Source organism: Anastrepha obliqua, chromosome 2 (genome assembly GCF_027943255.1).
Source record: "Anastrepha obliqua isolate idAnaObli1 chromosome 2, idAnaObli1_1.0, whole genome shotgun sequence".
Classification (NCBI taxonomy): Eukaryota; Metazoa; Arthropoda; class Insecta; order Diptera; family Tephritidae; genus Anastrepha; species Anastrepha obliqua.
The window spans coordinates 2,553,980-2,568,826 of NC_072893.1; the positions used below are offsets into that span (position 1 = coordinate 2,553,980).

The following is a 14,847-nucleotide window of genomic DNA, read 5'->3' on the forward strand; positions in this document are numbered from 1 at the left end:
TGCCTGCTGGCTATTTTTCGAGTTTCACTTCCACCAACGGCAGCGGTCTGCAGAATTCCGCGAAACATTTAACGAACAAAAAAGTTGAAAAATGAAAACAAAGAATTAAACAAACATTAACTAATAAGTATCTACGTGTTAATACGGTACTTACGGTATTTGCTCAAACAAGGCATTCGATAATTTTCTCTCTTCTGTCACTGCAGCTATTTAGCAAAACAACGGCAAGCAAACACATACAATTTAAGGTGCATTAATGTGTGTGAACTTAACTAAAAAAAAAATTGTTAAAAATAAAAATAAAATTAAGAATAAAGATAAAGGAAAAGTACTAATCAATAAGTACATTAGAAAAAATATCTACTTACATATGCCCATACCCACGTACATAACATACATATGTTTTGTTATAAAACATATTCTAAAGTGGCGGTTTCGTTTTTAAATAATTCATCGAAAAGGTATGCCGTGTTTATAGAAAATGAAATGAAACATTAGTGTATAAAGTATTTTAAGCCGAACAAACGTGCAACTACAAAATTAAAATTGTTTAATCAACGAAAGCGGGAGCAAATCAACTATAAAAAGAGACATCATTTAAAAAGTGAGCGAGGGGAGCGCAACGATTTTCAAGCGGAGTGATGTGGAATTACTGTATCTAATATTGCAAAATTTTGGATAGAAGGGCACAGATTACTTTTGCAGGTGAGCTGACGCAATGAATGAATGAAAAAATTTGAAAGAAATGTCAAAAGCCTGTCAGGCAGCATCGCGGATGATTGCTCTAAACCCAAACATACCCTAAAGCATTTAATAGGAATTATGGAAGCTAAATTTCTCTATGTACGCTTATGAGGAAATGCGGCAATGTGATGAAAACTTTCAGTTAGAAAAAAGTGATGCATAAGTCTTGCACATTTCTCCCTTACACTATCCTTATGAAGCGCACAAGAATTCTTAAATAAATGTTTTTCTTTCACAAAATGGTCCATTGCAACTGCAGTAATTAAATTCGTGTTGCGTGAAATTTACAGAATTTAATTACGCAATTACATGCATCTCAACTGTTTAACGCTCAATAAATTTCTGCTGCAAGTGGGAAGTAAAACTTCCAGCGTACCCTCTAGTATTCGAACTCAAATGATTGGTAAATTAATTAGAACAGATCGCAAAAGTAACAATTGAAAAAACGCTCAAATGTCAATACACTCAACTATAAAACTATTCAAATAAAAAATTCTAATTTGAGAAATAGAAAAAGGACTTAGAATTTGCACAATAAAATACCAACAATTTTTAATTTCTTATGAAAACTTAGATTTAAATTTAGACGTTTTTCCGGGTCATATTCGATGCTTTTTCATTTTTTTACTTATTAAAATTTGACTTCTTTGGCGTTGCCGGATTTATTTAAAAAAAAAATAGTGCGATGGTAAAATGGGTTTTACATGGGTATGCTCTGAAGATTTTTCAAATCCGAGTTCGAGTATTTGGAACTAAGATTTATCACTGTTATAGCTTCAAGTTTATTGACTATTTAGTTGACTAAACGCCCCTTAATTGTTTTGCAAAAGGCCTTAAAAAAGAATAATTATTTACTTAATAATTTAAGCCGTAAAGCAAATATTTTTTCTCGGCTACAAAATTCTGTGATGAAAATTAATTGTTCTCCTCTCTGAACCCACTAACCAATTCACATTCTTCTTTATTTTTATTAAAAAAAATATATAATATTGTCTGCATATGTAAGTGCGTACAGTTTCATGTCACATCCGAACGCCACTCAGCGATTGCCCATTCAATAGATCGCTCCGGTATTAAAAAACTTTTTCTTTTGTTCGACGTCTCAAACCTGGTCTACTGCGATCAAGAACTAAAGAATTGCGCTTTAAACGAATTTTATTCCCAGAGCTCATAAATAACTAATGCCGAGCCCACTGGTATTTCCTTTCAAGTAAGAAGTATTTAGATATTGAAGGATAGTAGTAATGAGTGAATTGAGTTATACAGTGTCTCCTCTTCTTTCAGCGGCTAAGTGGTTGACAAAGTTTTAAACGAAAGGGCAGAATATTTTCAATATAATTAAAGGGCTGCAAGAAGCTGAACAATATCCCCCTTCAAAATACGCTATTGCCTTGACATATATTTATATAGTGTTGTTGCTCTCGTTGCAAGCTGAACCTCCAATGCCACTGACTTATCGGAAATCATATATCGGGCGTTTTCTCTAAGGGTGTCATATTCGAAAATGCTAATATATGAGGAAAAGCGTTTTAAAGTGAAAAATTTGTTATTGATCTGTGCCTAACTGACATTTGATTGCCCCGGTGTCCCATTTTGGTCACCGAAAAACGTGTTTCTAAAAGCGGACGCCATTCAGCAGACAGTGGCTAACTTTCCAGTGATTTTCCGTTATGAAAAGCTTCTAAAAAGTAAAACTTAAAACAGAGGCGCTGCAGAGGCGGCATAAAACTGTAGGTCGCTCCACTTGTAGAACAACATCAAGACACACGCAAGACGGGCAGGTTGCACGGATCTCTGCTCATATACGAGTATATCTATTATATATTACCCTCTAAGTAACAACAATGAATATTTTTCCTAATGAGATGCTGTAGATGCTATGTAATTCTGCGATATTTAGTTCCTTTGAGGCACTCAAATTTGTGTGGAAAATGTTTAAGCTCTTACGATTTTTAAATACCGCGAACTTCTTGTTTCCTATATGCTTAACACTCCAGTTTAGGTTTTCTCAATTGAGGTTTAAAATACAAAATAAACTTCGATAAGAGACATTTCGGTTTCTCTATTTTTTATAGAATTAACCAAATTGAATAATATGTTTTTTTTTACAAAAAACTGTCTTATCAGTCAATGCAAAAATTAAATAAATAAATCAGGTATATTTTTTACAATTTCGAAAATCAGGAGAATTTCTTACAATATAGATCAATTATTTGCATGAATAATGGTGTAGCAACGATTGTTTCTATTTTTTCAGTTTTTAAGCTCACGTTGGTCGAACTCAAATTTTATGTTCTAAGCTTTTGAGTGGGAAGGGTACCAAATTATACCTTGAATTCGAAAATGAATGACTGACCAAGTTTAATGTGCACACAACAATAAAGATCTTTCATGAAAATGTAGAACATTTTTCGATTCAAAAAATTGGCTTACCACAAATATCTTAACATAGAAGTGAATCTATCTGAATTTACAGAAAAATTACATCATTTAAGTGTCCACCATGAGCACGTCTACAGCTAAAATCCTCCAAACAGTTGATTCATGAATGCCTAATTGTTGAGAACGTCGAGATATCGATGTTCAAGGTTTTCAGCAGCACTTTGCGCTGCAGCAACAACATTCTCAACAGAACGTCCAGTTTTTGGTCTGCCAGTCTTTTTTTTATTCTCGGCAGAACCAGTTTCTTGACATTATTTCACCAACTTTTGAATTGTGGACTCATTCGAACGATTATTTCCACCAAAACAAAATCAAGAATTTTGCGATAAGTTGTTCTAAAAGGTCGACCATTTTCATAAAAAGTTTGAATAGTTTTAACGCGTTGCTCTATCTGTAAAATTGTACATCTGTCTACTGGACAATTGTCAAAGATGACATACAAAAAATACCGTCTGGGAATTATTCACTACTGACATTTAGGCGTCACTATAATTTAACGAAATTTACGGCATTACATGTAAATATGGAAGGGATGTACCACTAAAGCATTTATCTGAATAACCGCACTTCAATTTCAATGACTTAAGAGTTTTCAGGTTGCAGTTGCGGTATATACGGGTTCGAAGTGAGAAACCCCGTAACAGCATAATTTGTGCCGAAAATGAGATTTGCTTACCAGTTGCTCCTGGCATCAAGCGTTATCCATTCATTTATAAAAAAATAGATTGTATAACTAGCCTGAAATTGCTTCGTTTTATAAAAGAGAGAACCATTTAAAAGACAGGTTTCACTCTCTCCTGTAAAATTTGGTTAACCTCACTTGACTTTGCTTCGCGCCTTTGTATTTTAAACGACGATATGAAAGTAAAATCAATTGAATTTGGTGTGCCAAAACGTTGCAACCATGCAATTACAAGTATAAAAATTTCCAACTGTGGAGCTTTTCTTATTAAAACATAATCGAGACCCACACAACAAATGGAGGGAAAATTCCGTTCTAAATTCAGTATTTCTCGCTTATAAACTTTAGGAAAACTGTAAGAAACGTTCACCTATTTGAATATACAAAAAAATTACGATTACGCAATGCAAAATTGCTCATTTTCCCGCTTCTGGCACTTAAATTTAATTTTGTTCTTATCTTAATTAATAAATTTTATGCTGAGACTGATAATATGGAGATGTACTAGTTCGGTCTGTCTACATTCGGTTGAGGCTTTTCAAAACTACTTAGAGGTCTTTACTAACTAACGAATTCTTGAGTAACATTATTTATTTATTTAATTATAAATAAACAATAAGTTATTTTACAGTGTTTGAACTAAATTTTAAAATTAAAAATAATGGTGAAAAACGATTTTGTTGGGTTAACGATTTGACAAAGGGAAATAGTAGGATTTAGTGGAAAGTGGAAGTAGGAGGAAAAGAACAAAGTACGCATTAATAAATAATACGTAAGCATTCAAAACAAAAAACTTCTGTTAGGTGTTTGGCAAGGAAGCATTCGAAGAGCAAGTATGTGTACGTGCATCTTAGCAACTTAGTGAGCAAAGTAATGCAGGAGTTCATTTCTAAAGCGCAATGTATTTCGGATGATTTTGAGCTTTTGTGACAGCGCTTTGAAAGGCGAACAGCAAAAACAAAGAGCTGACGTTCAAGACAACTGTATTTCTTACTAAACAGGTTAAGTGATCTAGTGAATTGAATTCGTTCAACAAAATATTTGAGTTCACGTGCGTTAATGGTGAAGCAGCATTAGATATTTTACTATAGGGCTTTCCAATAAGAGGTGGCATTTTGATATTTAAAAAAAATGCTATTTTTTAATATAAATGATCGGATGCTCATTCTATTATAAAGAGAAAGGTATGCCGTTAATAGTGGAAAATAGCGTCAGGCAAATGACCACCACGACCACGCTTACAGGACAATATCCTTTTCATGAAATTTTCCATAACCGAGTTGCAAAGTGGCTACCCTATGCCCTCGATAGTCTCTCGAATTCCATCTTTGAGGTCTTGAATCGACCCTGGGCTGTTGGTGTAGACCTTCTCTTTCACGTGGCCCCAAAGAAAAAAGTCACAAGGTCAATTGGCCAATTGTGATCACCTCTTCGAGAGATAACACGCCCCGGAAACGTTTCCCGTAAAAGATCAATAGTTTCGTTGCTTGTGAGGCACGTAGCACCGTCTTGTTGAAAATAAACGTTGTCCAGATCAATACCATCCAATTCCGACCATAAAAAATCGTTAATCATCTCTCCTGTTGAACACCTAACAGCTGTTATTGGAAAACCGAGTATTAATAAATCATCAAATTTTATAGCAAATATTTTTAAGGCAGGACATTTCATACAATGCACGTATCTGGTGATGTTGTTGTAGAGGACATTAAGTTCCAGTCCATCAAAATTGACATACAATTCACGTCCATTCAATAAGGTTGGTAACAGAAATGTTTGAGCTAAAAGCAGTTGAATTTTCACTGTGGTAAAGTGCTGAATAGCCCATGCCACAGAGCTTGCCTATTGCACTGTAAATGTGACTATTCCACGATAGAGACTTCTTCCGAGACTTCTGGCACTGTCGACAAATTCTATAGCAGCGTTATTCAATTTTACTTCACTGTAGTCTTCGAGTTGAAAAGCCTTCTTATAAATAACGATACACTATACTCCGATTTAAAAGTAACCCACTATCACAGGCCCACTTGTTGGCGTGGTCTAAGTTAGTGTTGAGATTATTAATACAAAAATACATTAATACAGGGTGGCTGATGAAAGCCGCTACCAAAAAAAAATTGAATAATTTTTTTTCTTTTTAAGTTATCTGTTCAATTTTTGTTTTAATTTGCAGATTGATCTTTAAAATTTATTAAAATGGATAACTGGGACACGCAAACAAGAATTTGGATAGTCCACCGCTATCACGCACTGGAGTCCGTAGTTTTGGTACAGAGAGAGTACAAGCGGATGTTTGGCGGCGATCCCCCGAGCAGATGGACCATAATGAGACTGGTGAATAATTTTGCTGAGCAAGGAACAGTCGCAAGAAGGCCTTATCATCGAAACCCACCAGTTCGGACGGAGGAAACGATCGCTGCTGTAGCTGCAGCTATACAAAGCAATCCAAGGGTTTCAACAAGAAGCTTATCTGCTCAACTTGGTGTCAGCCGACAGTCTTTGCAAACAATAATGCACAAAGATCTAGACTTATTTCCCTACAAAATTCAAATGGTTAACAAACTGAATGCAGCAGACTTGCCGATTCGCTTGGAATTTTGCCAGAAGATCCTGCAAATGGTGGAAGAAGACCAAAACATGTTAAACTGCCTTTTCATGTCTGATGAGGCCCATTTCGATTTAAACGGCAATGTGAACAAACAAAATTGTCGAATATGGAGTACTTCTAACCCACAGATACTCCACGAGATGGAATTGCATCCTCTTCGCGTGACAGTGTGGTGTGCGGTTTCTTCACGCTGTATTGTCGGGCCTTATTTTTTTGAAGAAAATGGTCACACCGTTACGGTTACTGGAGACCGTTATTTGAAAATGCTGAAAGAATTTTTCTATCCAGAACTACACCGAAAGAGAATTCCTTTCAACTCTGTGTGGTTTCAACAAGATGGGGCAACGTCTCACATAGCCCAGGCTGTTATGACAGAGTTGCGACGAAAATTTCCCAATAAACTGATTTCAAGAAACTCCGAATTTCGTTGGCCCCCCAGGTCGCCTGACCTTACTGCACCTGACTTTTTCTTGTGGGGTTTATGTAAACAAGAAGTTTATAAAACAAAGCCAACAAATTTGGATGAACTAAAACAATCCATTCGGGCAACAATTGCGGCTATTCCTGTCGCAACTCTCAAAGCAGCAATGAACAACTTTTTACTAAGATGCCGCACTTGTGTCAACGAGCATGGGGGGCATTTAAATTCAATTATTTTTAAAACTAGTTAAGCTACATTTAATAAAATTTAATGACCTTCAACTTGAAAAAAAAAAATAAATGAATTCCATACACTAAAAAAAAAGTTATTTAAGTTTCTTAATGTAGCAAAATTCATCAGCCACCCTGTATATAGCATTAATTAAATTCAGTATAACTGTTTTTGATTCGTGTGCTCTTGTAATTCATTGCAAATGCTTTTATTCACTCCAATTCATAAATTTTTCTCCCCCATAGCTCAAGTTCTTATTTGCATTTTTTATATTTAGATAAAATATATTTAAAATGAAATGTTTTATTTAATTTCCTCAAGGATATCAGATAATATAATAACATGCTTGGCTTGTATTCACATAAAGAATCCTTTTATAAGATATAGGCTTTGCTCACTAAAGAAAAAAAATATGTCGGAAAACTATCTTAAGCTTCAGAAAACTACTCATATATAAACTAAAATAAAGTAGTGAATTATTAGTTAGTTAGTTGCATTACTAGTTTTTGTAGCAGTATGAACTATATTTTTAAACTTATTAATTAAAATTAAAAAGTAAATAAATAGTCAAAACTTATCAATATTTGATGCACACTTGGTGGACGCTGACAGTATGTACGTACATATGTTTAGTTTAGTTTTGTCAAAGGTGAACTTTCTCTTTAAATCCATTTCTAAAAGGAGTGATTTTCTTTTAGAACAAGAATAGCAATGTGGTCTAGGAGTCGGTCAAACTACAACCCATGAAATATTTTGTGGGAGGACTCACACCCCAGTATGTCTGCCGAAGGTTAATTTAAAAAAAAGTAGTTATTCGCTTCGTTCAATTAGGTGCACCGGTAATGCTTATAACCGAGGCTTTTCGTGTCAGCATTTCCCGCTTATAAAAATCGAACCTCGTACATTTTAGACGGTACTTATATCTAGGAAATGCTGAACCGGTCGAGGAAGTATTTGCATTATAATAGGTCTATGAATAAGTTCGTGCGGTTTTTTTTCGAAATTTGAATTTCGGATCATTCCCATGGCTTTTAAACGTTTGGAAATGGTTGATTGATCAACTCCCAAAGTTTTTGCAACCTCTTCTTGCGTTTGAGCCGGATCTTGATCGAGCAATTCCTCCAATTCGGTATCCATGAACTTTGGCGGCGCACCCTCGCGTTCTTCGTCTTCTAAGCCAAAATCACCACTTTTAAAGCGTGCAAACCACTTCTGGCACGTTCGCTCAGCTAGAGCATGCTCACCATAAACTTCCACCAAGATACGATGACTTTCGGCTGCTTTTTTCTTCATATTAAAGAATTCCCCGCAAAAACACATTATTTGGCACGAAATTCGACATTTTCAAGTGTGGTAAAAATATTGTTGTTTACGCTTCAAATAAAAAACTTATACTGACGTTTGTGCCTTACGACAGTAGCTCTCCAATGAATGTTTGGAAATGTGGGGGAACACCACTGTGATTTTTCAAAAAAATCAATTTTTGTTTTGCATTTTCTTAAAGTAGATATATTCAAAAATATGCTTAAATCTTAAAATCTTGAAAATTGACGAAGTTATACCAAGTACAATAAGTTCCGGTAGTGTTACATACAACGGCCAATGAAAACTTTAAACGCGTTTTTCTCAAAACGACTTTTCTGATCCCGGTGGCCTCGATTTCTCGAAGACTTATGAACCGATTTAAAGTTTTTTTTTAATTTTTGTACATGTGTTGGCTACAGTCGTGCATAGCCGTTTTTAAGAATTCCAAAAATTAATATTTTTTCAAGCTTTTCGAAAACAAAAAACAGGGTAACAAAACCTGCACCATTTTCTCAAAAAAGAAATAGAAAAAAACCTCCACGTACAACGATAGCCATTGATGTATAGATTAAGAATTTTTTTGGTTTTTTGCTTGCAGATGATTTTTCACCGCTGTATCGTGGCCACCAGGGAGCATCCGTTTTTTATGACGTCATTGCATTAATATTAATAACAATTGTAATTTTTAATATTTTAATAAAAATTTGTGTCAGTATAGTTTTGTTATTATAGTTTGTTCGACTCTCAAATAATCATCCCTACTTATAAAAAAAATTCATGAAAATCACTTTATTTTGACGCGTTCACAGTGGAGTTCCCCCTAATGGTACTTTAGAAGGTACAAAGTAGATGTATGCGAGTATAATGAAAGCGCCACCACTGTTTCAAATATTATGTAGTCTCAAGAATGAAGGTTTAAACTACAAAATCACTTATGCAAACTTAAAACTGAAGAATTGCACGCAAGGACTAATCTTAATTTCATTTAATATTCCTCTAAGCTTCAGTTTCGTTTTGTCATTTCAGAAGTATAAAATATAATTTTAAAATATTCTTGTCCAATTTTCGGATAATTTTTGTTATTCAGTTACTTATATATGTATAGTGCGGCTGTAGATATATCTGTTGTATTACAATTTGACAACCCCTTTTACATACATTTTTTATTTTTGGTTTAAGAGAAGCTGAAAATTATTGAATATATCATTCCAATATGCGTTCAAAACTAATTTATGTTTTTATTAATGTTTTTTTATGTTCCTTTTGTGGAACAACATCAAGACGCACACCACAAATAGAAGGAAGAACTAGGCCAAACACTTAGCTGTAATGCAAGCGCAAATTATTTATTTTTTATGTATATTTAAAAAACGAATATTACAATATTTATATATGTATATATGTGACTAACCCTTTAAGCATTTTTTATTTTATTTTGAAAATGTCCACGAGTGTGCTTAATTATTTTTTGGTGATGACTAGTATACTCGACGAAAGTGTCCGGCTTCAAAGTGCTAAAAGGAATTTATTAGAATGATTTAACTAAGTTTATTCGATTATGTATGCAGTGTTTTCTAAAATGTGCTAAAATTATAAATACAGTCGAACTTCGATAACTCGAACTATGACATGCCACAAAAAAAATCGAGCTATCAAGATTTCGAGTTATCAAATATAATATACATATGTACATATATACATAAAAATCCATAAACAAAATAAAAGCTGATGGAAAAATAAAACAATCCATAAAACTCTAGGGTTAGAAAACAATTTTATTGATAAAACAGTACATGCTTCAAATTATGTATAGTTGCTATATAATATTGTATGTGTATATTTTAAAATTATATATACATAATTAAGAACATTGTATGAATAGATGTATAGCTTTCATTCGTTTAAAGTAAAAAAGTCAGTTATTTGGGATTGACGAGAGGATTTTTTATTCTGATCTTCAAAAAAAGCTTCAATACTATTTAAACCATTGTACAGAGAATCCGTTGTCATCTTGCAAATCATCTTCTATATCACTTTCGCTATCAAGCTCAAAATCGGATTTAGATCCCAATGGCTCCACAATATCTTCATCCGTGGGAAACTTTGAAGTAACAATATCGTCATCCACATGCATAAAATCATTAAAGGTGACACGTTCTGTACCTTTGATATTTTGCAAAGCTTCATATTCATTCTGCAGTTGGATTTCTTCCTTACTCCTTTCTTTTATGTGTTCGCTTATAAAAACCAAAAGAATGTCATCTTCTTCCTCCCATTCAGAATATTAACCGAAGCCGGCTTTTCTAAAACAATTAGAGATGATTTCAGGCTTAACATCGATATTCCATGCATTAGTTATTTCATCAACACAGTCCATTAATGTAATGTTAAGATTTTTGTTTACTTCAAAGCATTTTATAGTATTTTTTTAAATTCTGCGACGATAATGACATTTTAAATTTTGTATGACACCTTGATCGAGTGGTTGTAATTTTGATGTCATATTCGGGGGAAAAAATGCAAGTTTGATAAACTTTACAGCTACATCTTTTTTTCGCGCACCCATTTCTACTTCCTTTAATAGTTTAAATTTTTCGTCAATAAATAAAGTTTTTAAACAACGTTTTGATGACATGTCAACAGAGTTTATTTTCGCGTAAGAACTACTAATAAAATACCTGTGGTCTTAAACAGTGCAGCAACCCAACTGCTGACATCTGTTTGCTATAAAGTAAGCAACACGTAATAAGGGGATTCCCCTGGAAATTCGACTTATCAAAGCTGGCGCCAAATATTCTGTTCGAGTTATCAAGATATTCGAGTAATAGAAGTTCGAGTTATCAAGTAAAAATTACACACAATTCTCACTCGAAACGTCATTGCCAAGCAATTTGATTCGAGATATCAAATACTCGAGATATCGAAGTTCGACTTATTGAGGTTCGACTGTATACTATATAGTTTTGTTTATTTAAATATTAAAATTTCTTTCTTTCTTTCAAAAATATGCCATTATTTCATGACGACTGTACTCGGCATAAACGCTTAAAGAGTTAAAAACAGATTAGCCACCTGGTAGGTCTAGCGATCCTTCAGTGTTACTCAGTTATTATAAAGTAAATCACCACTCAAAACTCAATTGGAGTATAAACTGATTCTAATTAGCTCGAATTGCCCAGTTTTGCCAGAGGAACGGGACCTGAAATGCACCTTCTTGTCTTTTGTATTCTATGCAGTTAGGAATGTAATCGAGAATAATATTTGCCTGCACAAGTATCATACATACAGACGTAGGCTCTAATTTTTGTAAGTACAGTTATTTTTAGTAAGCAAATACATACATACATATGTATGTATAAAGTAGATAATCGCATGTGTTTGCGTTGCCCTATGCCCTTGCATATAAATATATGCACTTATGCATATGTATATAGTACCTAGACGCATACATACTTTCTACATATTATTGGCTGTATGTATAGGTATGCACTTATACTCACATATCCATATGTATGCATGTGCGAATATTTACCGTGTTTTCGTTTTCAATTTGAAATTTCACACTTTTATCTAATTAGGTTTATAAAATTACACACACACACATGTAGCAGCTAGCAAAGGATTTTATTTGTTTTACGAACACATACACAACCATGTTTGCTCAAATTTCACACCGTTACGCCTCGCAATTTTTAATGGTTGGTTTTTAAGTTCGCGCTAATTAAATGTCAAAGCTAATTATTGTTCCGTAAATTTACTGATTTTTTTGCTTTGCCAGAAAAGTTGCAAACTTAAATTACAAAATTTCCATAATACTAATTCTAATGCTGCATTTCACTGACTGAAACAGGTTGCTCGATCACGCATTTATATGTTTTGCATATGTCCATATAATCGAATGATGGAAGTAAATATAAGGTTTTATAAAGTTCTCAAAACTGTAACATTACATCAAACAAGTTTGAGCGGATTGCTTTTTGGATTGTATTTTCTTTACTTCTGAGTTAAAAGTCATAAGAGTAGAAAGCAGAAACGGGCGAATTCATCATTTTAAAGACGAAAAATATAGTTAAAAGTCTTCACTTATATTTTCTATTTCTATCCAGGCGGCCGCCTTAGCCGAATGGGTTGGTGCGTGATTACCATTCGGAATTCACAGAGAGAACGTTGGTTCGAATCTCGGTGAAACATCAAAATTAAGAAAAACATTTTTCTAATAGCGGTCGCCCCTCGGCAGCCAATGGCAAACCTCCGAGTGTATTTCTGTCATGAAAAAGCTCCTCATAAAAATATCTGCCGTTCGGAGTCGGCTTGAAACTGTAGGTCCCTCCATTCGTGGAACAACATCAAGACGCACGCCCCAAATAGGAGGAGGAGCTCGGCCAAACACCCAAAAAGGGTGTACGCGCCAAATATATATATATATCCAGCAGTGAAAATCTGGTTTATTTGAATTTTTGTAAATTCCTATTTTAATATCTGTGTAACAATACACAGTACAATTATGTCATCTTTCACATAAGCAATTCACACTGCACCGGGCGTTATTCTGCTTAAAGTTGCTAAGCAAACTTATGTGTGCACTTACACAGTCTAGATTGATAAATACATACACACATGCATATGTACACATACATTTTTTAAATAAATGGAAAAGCAAATACTTCTACTGTTACTACTTGACCTTGATCGTCTTCGGAAATAAAAATCAATTCTTACTAATCAGTTGTTCGACACATAATCGGTGTCAGGCTAAAAAATACAGCTGACGGTGTTATAAACAGGTGAAAAAAATTACTCAACCGGTAACAGTGAGAATACGCAATTTTTCTTTATTCATCATAAAGCGAAACAGCTGCTTGCTGCTTTGACCAATGCTGCCAAGCTAACACACCAAATATGCTTAAAAGTATGCAACGATTATGAAACCGAAATACGTTTTCGAAAACTTTATCGATGACATATGTAAGTGTGTATAAGGACCTCTTTTACACTGCTAGTTAAACTGTGATGAATTTTTAAACAGAGTTTATAGAGTTCTTCTTTTAGCCAAGCATTAGCAAGTGGCGAATAGATGAAGCAACTGGTATAAATGAACATCTATTGACAACGCGGGAATTGGATTACTTATTCGAATTTTCCTTGTGAACGAAATATTTCTGTACAGCAAAACTTCTTACGTTATTTAGATTGAATTCATCCAATTTTTAGGAATACGAGAATTCGATAAAACTTTTATTGTTTGAGTTTGTATTAAAAAAATGCAATGTTGGAAAAAGTCAAAGACGATGCTGAAAAAAAAATGTATTATCAAATATGGGTCGGTCAGAGAATGTTGTTCTCTTTTATTTATTAAGTTTTACTGCACGCCATACAATTTCTGTATATAAATGGGAACTTTTCGCGCCTATACATATTTACATATATCTATGTATATACATACATATATATTTATGGTTGGCCTGTGTGAATATGTGCGTTGTCTCGTGAAAATATTCCCTCCGGTTAATTTTAAATTTTATTGCGTAGCAACTCTAGTTTATGAACTTTAAACAGTAAATGAGACACAAAACATCAGCTGCCCCTCTTCCCCCAGCTGCTCCTAATTCCCAGAAAGTTGGATCTAAATGTTGAGCAGTGTGTCTTTTACGATGTGAACGCTCTATCATTAAAACGAAAGCGCGCGTCGCAAATTAGTCGCATTTAAACTAATTTCAAACGAAAAACTGTAACAAACAACTCTTACAGGTAAATTTAAAACTGAAGCCACCAAAAGATGGAAAATCAAAAGAAAGTACAACAAAAAAAAACAAGTAAATGCCGAAATTTCCCCTAATTTAATTGCGGAAGATAACTTTTACTATATAAAATAAATGTACACTGAAAATAGAAAAATGAATCTAAAAGGAGAAAACTGTAGAGATTACGCGCTCTATATACAGTTTGATAAATATATTTTCATATTTTTTTCCTTATTCACTCCACTCGGGAGCATGGGACCTCGACAAGACTCAGTTTTGCGTTGGTTTCGTTAATCTATTTTGCTTTCTGGCAGGGTAGATGATTAGCCTTCCTTTCATATAGGTTTATGCATTTTTTTTATTTGTTGGAGGCAACTAAGTTTGTGTCCTTAGTATAAACAAAAATTTCTTAACGAATTCAATACTTACAACATACATATTTAAGTGATTCGAATAGACCCATACATTCATTAACCCAAGTGTTAAACAACTTGCAGTGGCGAGCGCCCCTTCATTTTTAGTGTGATAAATCAGCTCCAAAAATTATATCTGCACAAGAAATTTTTGCATTACACAGCACAGACGGACAATTAAAGTAAACGGAAATCATTTCGTACCAAAGACCACCTTGTAGTCGTAGAACCCGTTGTTTTAAAGGGTCTTTCAAAAATGA

At 34.0% G+C, this 14,847-nt stretch overlaps 1 protein-coding gene across 1 annotated transcript in view; it reads left to right on the top strand.

The window, feature by feature from the left end:
• Positions 1-556: 556 nt before the first annotated feature.
• LOC129238856 (uncharacterized) overlaps positions 557-14,847 on the top strand; it is a 65,098-nt gene continuing 50,807 nt past the window's right edge. The window contains exon 1 of the mRNA XM_054874076.1: positions 557-705. The gene's annotated coding sequence lies outside the window, so the exon portion shown is untranslated. The remainder of the gene's footprint in view (positions 706-14,847) is intronic.